Raw genomic sequence first — 7,030 nt, 5'->3', positions numbered from 1 at the left:
GATTGTTTCCACCATTGTTTGGTTTGGGGGCCGCGTTCCTCGGCTTTGGGCATTGTTTAGCATAGTGCCCTTCTTCCCCACAAGCATAGCATGTGACCCCTGGACGGTACGTGAACTCTTTGTCCCTGGCATGAAACTGTCTGACGGGCCTTGGATCGGTAGTCGTGGATCTCCTTGCCTCTGTCCTTGGAACCTCAGTCTTGCTTCGGTTGTTGCGAGCAAGAGTCGTCTTGTCCCTCTTTCGCTTACGGATATCTTCCAGACTACGGCGCTCATTCTCCAAGGTAATGGCCTTGTCCACCAGAGTTTTAAAGTCCGGAAAGGTGTGTACAATCAGTTGGCATCTTAGTGCTGGTGCCAGGCCGTCCAGGAATTTTTCCATCTTCTTGTTTTCTGTCATGTGCTCGTCGTAGGCGTAATGAGATAACTGGGTAAACTGACCATTGTATTCTGTCACTGACATGCCTCTCTGCTTCAGGTCATCAAACTCTCTCTTCTTGATTTTTATGATGCTCCTGGGGATGTGTGCCCCACGGAAGCCTTCCTTGAACTCTTCCCAGGTGATGTTGTGTTCACTGGGATGCATGTGTAGGAAGTTTTCCCACCATGCTGCAGCTGCTCCAGTGAGGTAGTGTGGTGCATAAAGCACCTTCTCATGATCTAAACACTGAGCAATAATTAGTTTCCTTTCAATGTCACGAAGCCAATCATCGGCTTCCAGCGGCCTATCGGTGTGAGCAAAAGTTGAGGGGCGAGTCTTCTGTAACTCGGATAACTTGGAATGCGGTTGATAGGGTTCGCGGTGGTTTCCCATATTGATGACATGATTCATCATCTCTTGGTGCTGTTGCTGGCTTTGCTCGAAGAGATGGCATACTTGAGACAGGGCTGCTTCGCTGTCTTGTTGACTGGACTGACCCTGAGTGAAATTATTGCTAGTCTGTGTCCCAAAAACCTCCTCTGGTTGATTGGGCATGGAGCGAGTCCACGGACGAGAAATTTTCCCAGTCTGGGGTATTATTTTGCAAAACCCATGAGAAAAACTGTGTAGTACAAGGAAAAACTTGCAAGGCAACAACTTAAAAGACCTCAAGGTTTTTAAGAAAACAAAAACGATTTTGCACGGAGAAGAACTACTTAGCATATATCTTACATGCGAAAAGCAAACACACGATACAGCACTCAGGATGCGCGTACACATTCCTGACATGTTATTTAGACTAGCACACTCCTCCGGAAAGCAGCAAACACACCAATACAAACTAGCGTACAGAGGAAACACAACACATCATACAAGCAGACTTAACGCGCGGCTACTCGGCGCTCTCAGTCGGAGATGGTGAAGATTTCCTTCCCTTTGCCGATGGCAAGACTTAGCGGTCCAGGAGAATCAACCTCCACCTCCTCTCTAGCTGGCTCCTGGCGCGTAACGCTGCGCTGTGGTGATGGCGCGGGAGCGACAGGTGGTAGAGCGGGTGCGGCAGGCGGTGCAGCTCTGACTGAAGTAGGAGCGATGACTCGGTCGAACTCCTCAGTGGTAGGCAGACGGCGAGCGGTGGCCAAAACGGCCGGTGCATAAGAGGCTGAAGACGAGACGAAAGTCAGAGGCGGTGCCGTGTGGAGAAGCTCCTTCCTGCTGGCAGGACCGCCCCGGACTAAGTCCATGCGGGCAGCCACAAGATCGTCTACGAGGTTGTCGAAAGACTCCTCCAGAGCCTTGAGATACTCCACAACCATCTCGATGGCTTCATCTCGCTCTCCCCGATGGCAGGCGAATGCATAGTGACTGGTGTAAGGCACATGGCATGGGAGGTAGCGGTAGCGACGAGTCTTCATCATAGGAAGGATGTCCCGAAGATGAGCTATCGCCTCACGGGCAGCCATCTGCATGGCATGCCTCTCCGTAGGCATGGCCCTTCCCACAAAACGGAAGTGGCGAGCTGCAGAACGTCCTCCCTTGAATTGCACCACAGCCTGGTGCATAGACACGTCGTCACTGAGCTTGTGCTGATAGAGCGTGAACTCCGGGCGGGCTGCTGGCCCGATCGCGAGCTTGGTGATGGAGACGAGGAGCTTGACAAACCCCTCGGGCACGTTCGTGAACACTCGATTCTCACAGCTACTGCCAGCCATCTACAAAAGTAGGCAAAGATTCTGAGTAGTCATGTCATAATTTATGATGACCAACAGAAAATAGCTACAATTTGCAAAATGCTGAAAAAGCACAAAAGACGCTAATAACCGATTAGCGATCGCACCTAGTGGCTTCCTATAGTTAGCCTGGCTCTGATACCAAGCTTGTCACGACCGGTTTTTCAATAAAATAATTATTGAGAGACCAATCCCTTTTACGGACCAGTAAGGAAGAATTCCTTCCCACTAGTAGACAATATCTTGGTCACAGAAGAAAGATACCAGGAGTACTGAATATAATACAAGGTTGAGCGGAGACTGCCCAACAATTTATTACATGCACGCCGATAAAACAAGACGGCGGATAGGGTGGCATAACTACTGACTCACGATAATAACGGTGGTGGAAATATCACCGTGAAGCGAGTGATATGACTCCTGAAGACTACAGCTCTTCGAGCGTCGAAGCGAGGCTCGAGGAGACTTATTGCGGGTGGCGGAAGCGTATATAATACAAGTGACCAATATCCGGGATCGCGCAGGACTGACTGGGACTCCTCTAGGCGTCGGACGCGCTATCAAACTCTTCATCCAAGAGATCGCCTTCGTCAACATCTGGCCAAATCAACAAGCCAGGTGAGTACTATGAAAGTACTCGCAAGACAGTTTGGACATAAGATATAACAAATATAAACATGAAGCGTATAAACAAGTTAATCAATGCGTTCAGACATAGAGGTAATAAATACTGGGTGCCAAACGAGGGTCTGAATGACTCCTCGAGAGGAAACTGCAGAATAGTAGTACTGGTGCCAAACGAGTGTCTGAATGACTCCTCGAGAGGAAACTGCTGAATAATAATGCTGGTGCCAAACGAGTGTCTGAATGACTCCTCGAGAGGAAACTGCAGAATAATAATAATGCCACAGTCGGACGTCTGAGCGACATCACATAAAGGGCTTATAACTGAAAATAAAAGACGAGCATGCCACAGTCGGACGTCTGAGCGACATCACATAAAGGCTTTATAACAGAAAATAAAAGACGAACATGCCACAGTCGGACGTCTGAGCGACATCACATAAAGGGCTTATATTGTAGCTCAATAATTCATTAGCTCGAGAGTATAAATTATTACAAGTACGAGACAAATATAAGGTTAGTCCATCCACAGAAATAATAATTAAACTGGGTTTACCACTTGAGTTTGCTCACCGGGGACAAGTTTTCTACGCGGATAGATATGGATATACTGATTTCACTACTTGATCATGGATACGATGACTTGGAAGAATTTGACTCTGCAGAGTTTGTACTTAACCACAGCCAACGGATTTCAGTAGTCATAGGGACTAGTTCTGTTTACGGTGTTTTGAAAGAAACACGTCTAACCAGTACACACCCTTTCAATCTTCCGAAGCCAGGGATCACCCTCGGCAACGTTCAAGAAAAACCTTGAGACGGGGAGGCTACAACCTCGCGTAGCATGGGATCAAATTTCTATACGCGCGCTCTAAGGGGGTGCCCCCCCTCTCGGTCCCAACCGGAAACACCCATGCCCCCTGACCGGATGACTGGCTTTAATCCTGGGCCAAGGTACCATCATCCTGGCCCCTCTGTTTGGTGTGTACACGGAAAGAGGTTACCAACTTACTAAACCGCATCCTGGCAAAAGAAACATGTGGTAGCACGGAAGGGAAAAGAACGATAACGTAGCTCCGTCCACGTTAACGTCGGGATTGTCGGATGACGCAAGGCTGGTATGCTACAACAGTACCACCTTGCTGCCCTTCATGTCACCACATGATTAGGCCATCTCTCACCAGAGATCATCGCAACTTTGGAACATACGGGTAGTTGCCTCGCAAGCAACGGGGACTCACCGATACTCATATGCCACGCACAAACTTTCATGCAAACATGCAAAACACCTATCATATCAAAGGTTCAAACATGCTTGCCTGGTTCGGAGAAGTCGGAGTCTAGCTCGGCGAAGTTCGCGGCTCCGTCACCTCTCCTGGAACCTACGGCAATAACGGAAACGGGCACTAACGTGAAAACCAACGCGTGCTTAAAAATTTCTCCAAAATTTTTCCAAATAAATCTCATAAAAAACTAGACAAAATTTTAAGACTGTCAGAAAAAGAATCACTCAAAAATCACTTTTCATTTAAAAGTTATAAAGGTTTCTGTCCAGGGACCCATCTGTAATGAAACAGAAAAGTTCTAGGGTTTTAACTGAGAAAACAGAAAACGGTTCGATTGGAAATGCGCAAGCTCAAGAGGGAAAGCGTATTTGCCCGAAGGCGCCAACAAAAAATGTTTCGCGTGGGGAAACAGAAGAGAGGCTGACAGGGGGGTCCCACATGTCAGGTTTAAAAAGCTCGCCGGCGCCCGAAGACTGCGGTGGACGCAGGCGTCGAACCACGGCGAGTCAGGAAGATCGGAGGGTACCAAGAGCTTCAGCGTGTTCTTCCGCGTCGGTGGGTGGTGGACTCGACCAACGGGGGGCACCACGTCGACGGCGACACTTTCTCCGGCGGACGGCGGCTCGGGTGATGGTGGAGAACTCCGGTGGAGGGCTGGAAACTTCAAATTGAAGCGCGGGTCAGAAGGAGGGATGCATAGTGAAGCTACTGGCAAGAGATGGGAGGCAGAGGCGCACGCACGGGAGCGAATCGAGCTGGATCCCGTGGCGGGTCGCGGCGGCCGGAGTCGAGGAAGGAGACCTCCTCGGGGCTCTCCCAGTGGCTAGGCGTGCTCTAGGTGGAGTGCAGGGATGGTGTGGGTTCGAGTTGAAGCTCGGGGCCTCTATTTATAGGCGGATCGACGAGGTGGCCGTGAACGGAGAATCTCCGGCGAGCAACTACGGCGATGCAGTGGATTGGCAGGAGGTTTGAGTGGCCAGGCAGCATCAGTGGAAGTTACTGGTGTCGTTCCCCCGCTAATCCGGGCTGGTCTTGGCGTAACGGCGCCGGTCCACGGTGGGGTGGCCGCACGGGCACGACAGCGGCAGAGAGCGCGCTCCGCGCCCTGTGGTTCACGACGAGAGTGGCAGCGCGTTCGGGGGAGTGGAAGGCCACGCGGCGCGCTCCGGTGGCTTGGGCGGCGCTGGGTGGCGCCGTCGGCGCTGCGCCTCTCTCTGGCGGCCGCAAAGCCGCCGCTGGCGTCGGTCACGGGGCGGCGCACCTTCTGCTGCTCGTCGCCGACGTCCGCAAGGTGCCAGACGCTCGTGCGGTGTAGAGGACAAGGGGGAGGGGACAGGGAACACGGCGACACAGCGGCACTAGCGAGATCGACGTCGGGTTCTGAAGAAAACGACAGTGCACTGAAATGTTCTCTGAACTTTACTGAACCTGATTTTGACAATGCACTGCAGGTGTTCGACAAAATGATTTGGCAATGAGAAAAAAATTCCTGGGGCTGGAACTTGGTGTGGTGACCACTCAATGCACCCAGAGGCTGCCTGATTTTACTTGGAATTTTTGGAGGAAGATTTGAATGAATTTCACCAAATTTGACAAATCTGGCCCAAACTTGCAGCCAGTGTAGTTTGAAAAAAATTGAACTGAAGACCAGTGGATCTTCATGGATCCTGGTTGAGGGTTCAAGGGACTAGGAAGGGAAAAAGGTTTGGGGGAAAAATCCAAACAGAAAGTGGAGTTCCTTTGTAAATCACCAATGGCTAGAATAGAAGACAGAAATTTATTTGATAAGATTTAAAAGGAAAAATAATCGAGGTTCAACTTGCTGGATTTGATGCAAATCATGATCCAAAGGTGAGGGAAGGTTTAGGAGAGTGGATTTGCACTAAGGCCATGGCAAGAGAGAAATGTTGAAAGTGGCAAAGGATTTATCCAAAAGCCATAGTGCATTTTCAAAGAGATTTTCAAAAGGCATTTTTCTCAAGTGAAAAGTATTTTGTCTTGAGTTCAAATAAAAAGGCAAGGACCTCCAAGACCAGAAGCAAGTCTTGGGTGAATCCAAAATAAAACTCTTGTCATGAGAAAGATATTTGAAAGGGAGGGTTCTTTGAAGAAAATTTTTAATTCACCTCCCTCAAGTCAAATAAAATCTTTTGAAAAATCCAAAAAAAAATTGGGTGTCACAGTATCACCTCCGAGCAGTGCTACAATGACTCCGCGACCATCAGCTATATGCCAAATTCAGTAAATGCGAATTTTGGCTCAAGCAAGTTGGGTTTCTCGGACATATACTATCCGCCAAGGGTATAGCCATGGACCCGAGCAAAGTAAAGGATGTGCTCGATTGGGTGCCGCCCACGACAGTGATGCAGATCCGGAGTTTCCTCGGATTAGCTGGATATTACCGTTGGTTCATTGAAGGGTTTTCCAAGATTGCTAAAACCATGACAGAGCTGCTCAAAAAGGATAAGAAGTTTGTATGGACGGAGGACTGTGAGAAAAGTTTCAATGAGCTAAAGATACGGCTGACAACCGCACCTGTATTGACTCTTCCAGACATTTATCGCAGTTTTGATGTGTATTGTGACGCCTCCAGGCAAGGCATTGGTTGCGTACTTATGCAAGACAGCAAAGTAGTGGCATATGCATCGCGACAGCTACGACCCCATGAGGGAAATTATCCTACTCATGATTTGGAATTGGCTGCGGTGGTTCATGCGCTAAAAATTTGGAGACACTACCTCATTGGAAAAAGGTGCCAAACTTTTACCGACCACAAAAGTCTCAAATACATCTTTACTCAGCCAGATTTAAACCTCCGTCAGCGAAGATGGCTAGAGTTGGTCAAGGATTATGACCTTGGAATAAATTACCACCCGGGCAAGGCCAACGTGGTTGCCGATGCACTCAGTCGAAATCCCGTCAGCTTAAATGTCATATTGAAATCCTTGCCTCCCGAACTCCAAGAGGAG

This window comes from Triticum aestivum, chromosome 2D, assembly GCF_018294505.1.
Source record: "Triticum aestivum cultivar Chinese Spring chromosome 2D, IWGSC CS RefSeq v2.1, whole genome shotgun sequence".
NCBI lineage: Eukaryota > Viridiplantae > Streptophyta > Magnoliopsida > Poales > Poaceae > Triticum > Triticum aestivum.
This window is presented reverse-complemented; position numbering follows the sequence as displayed.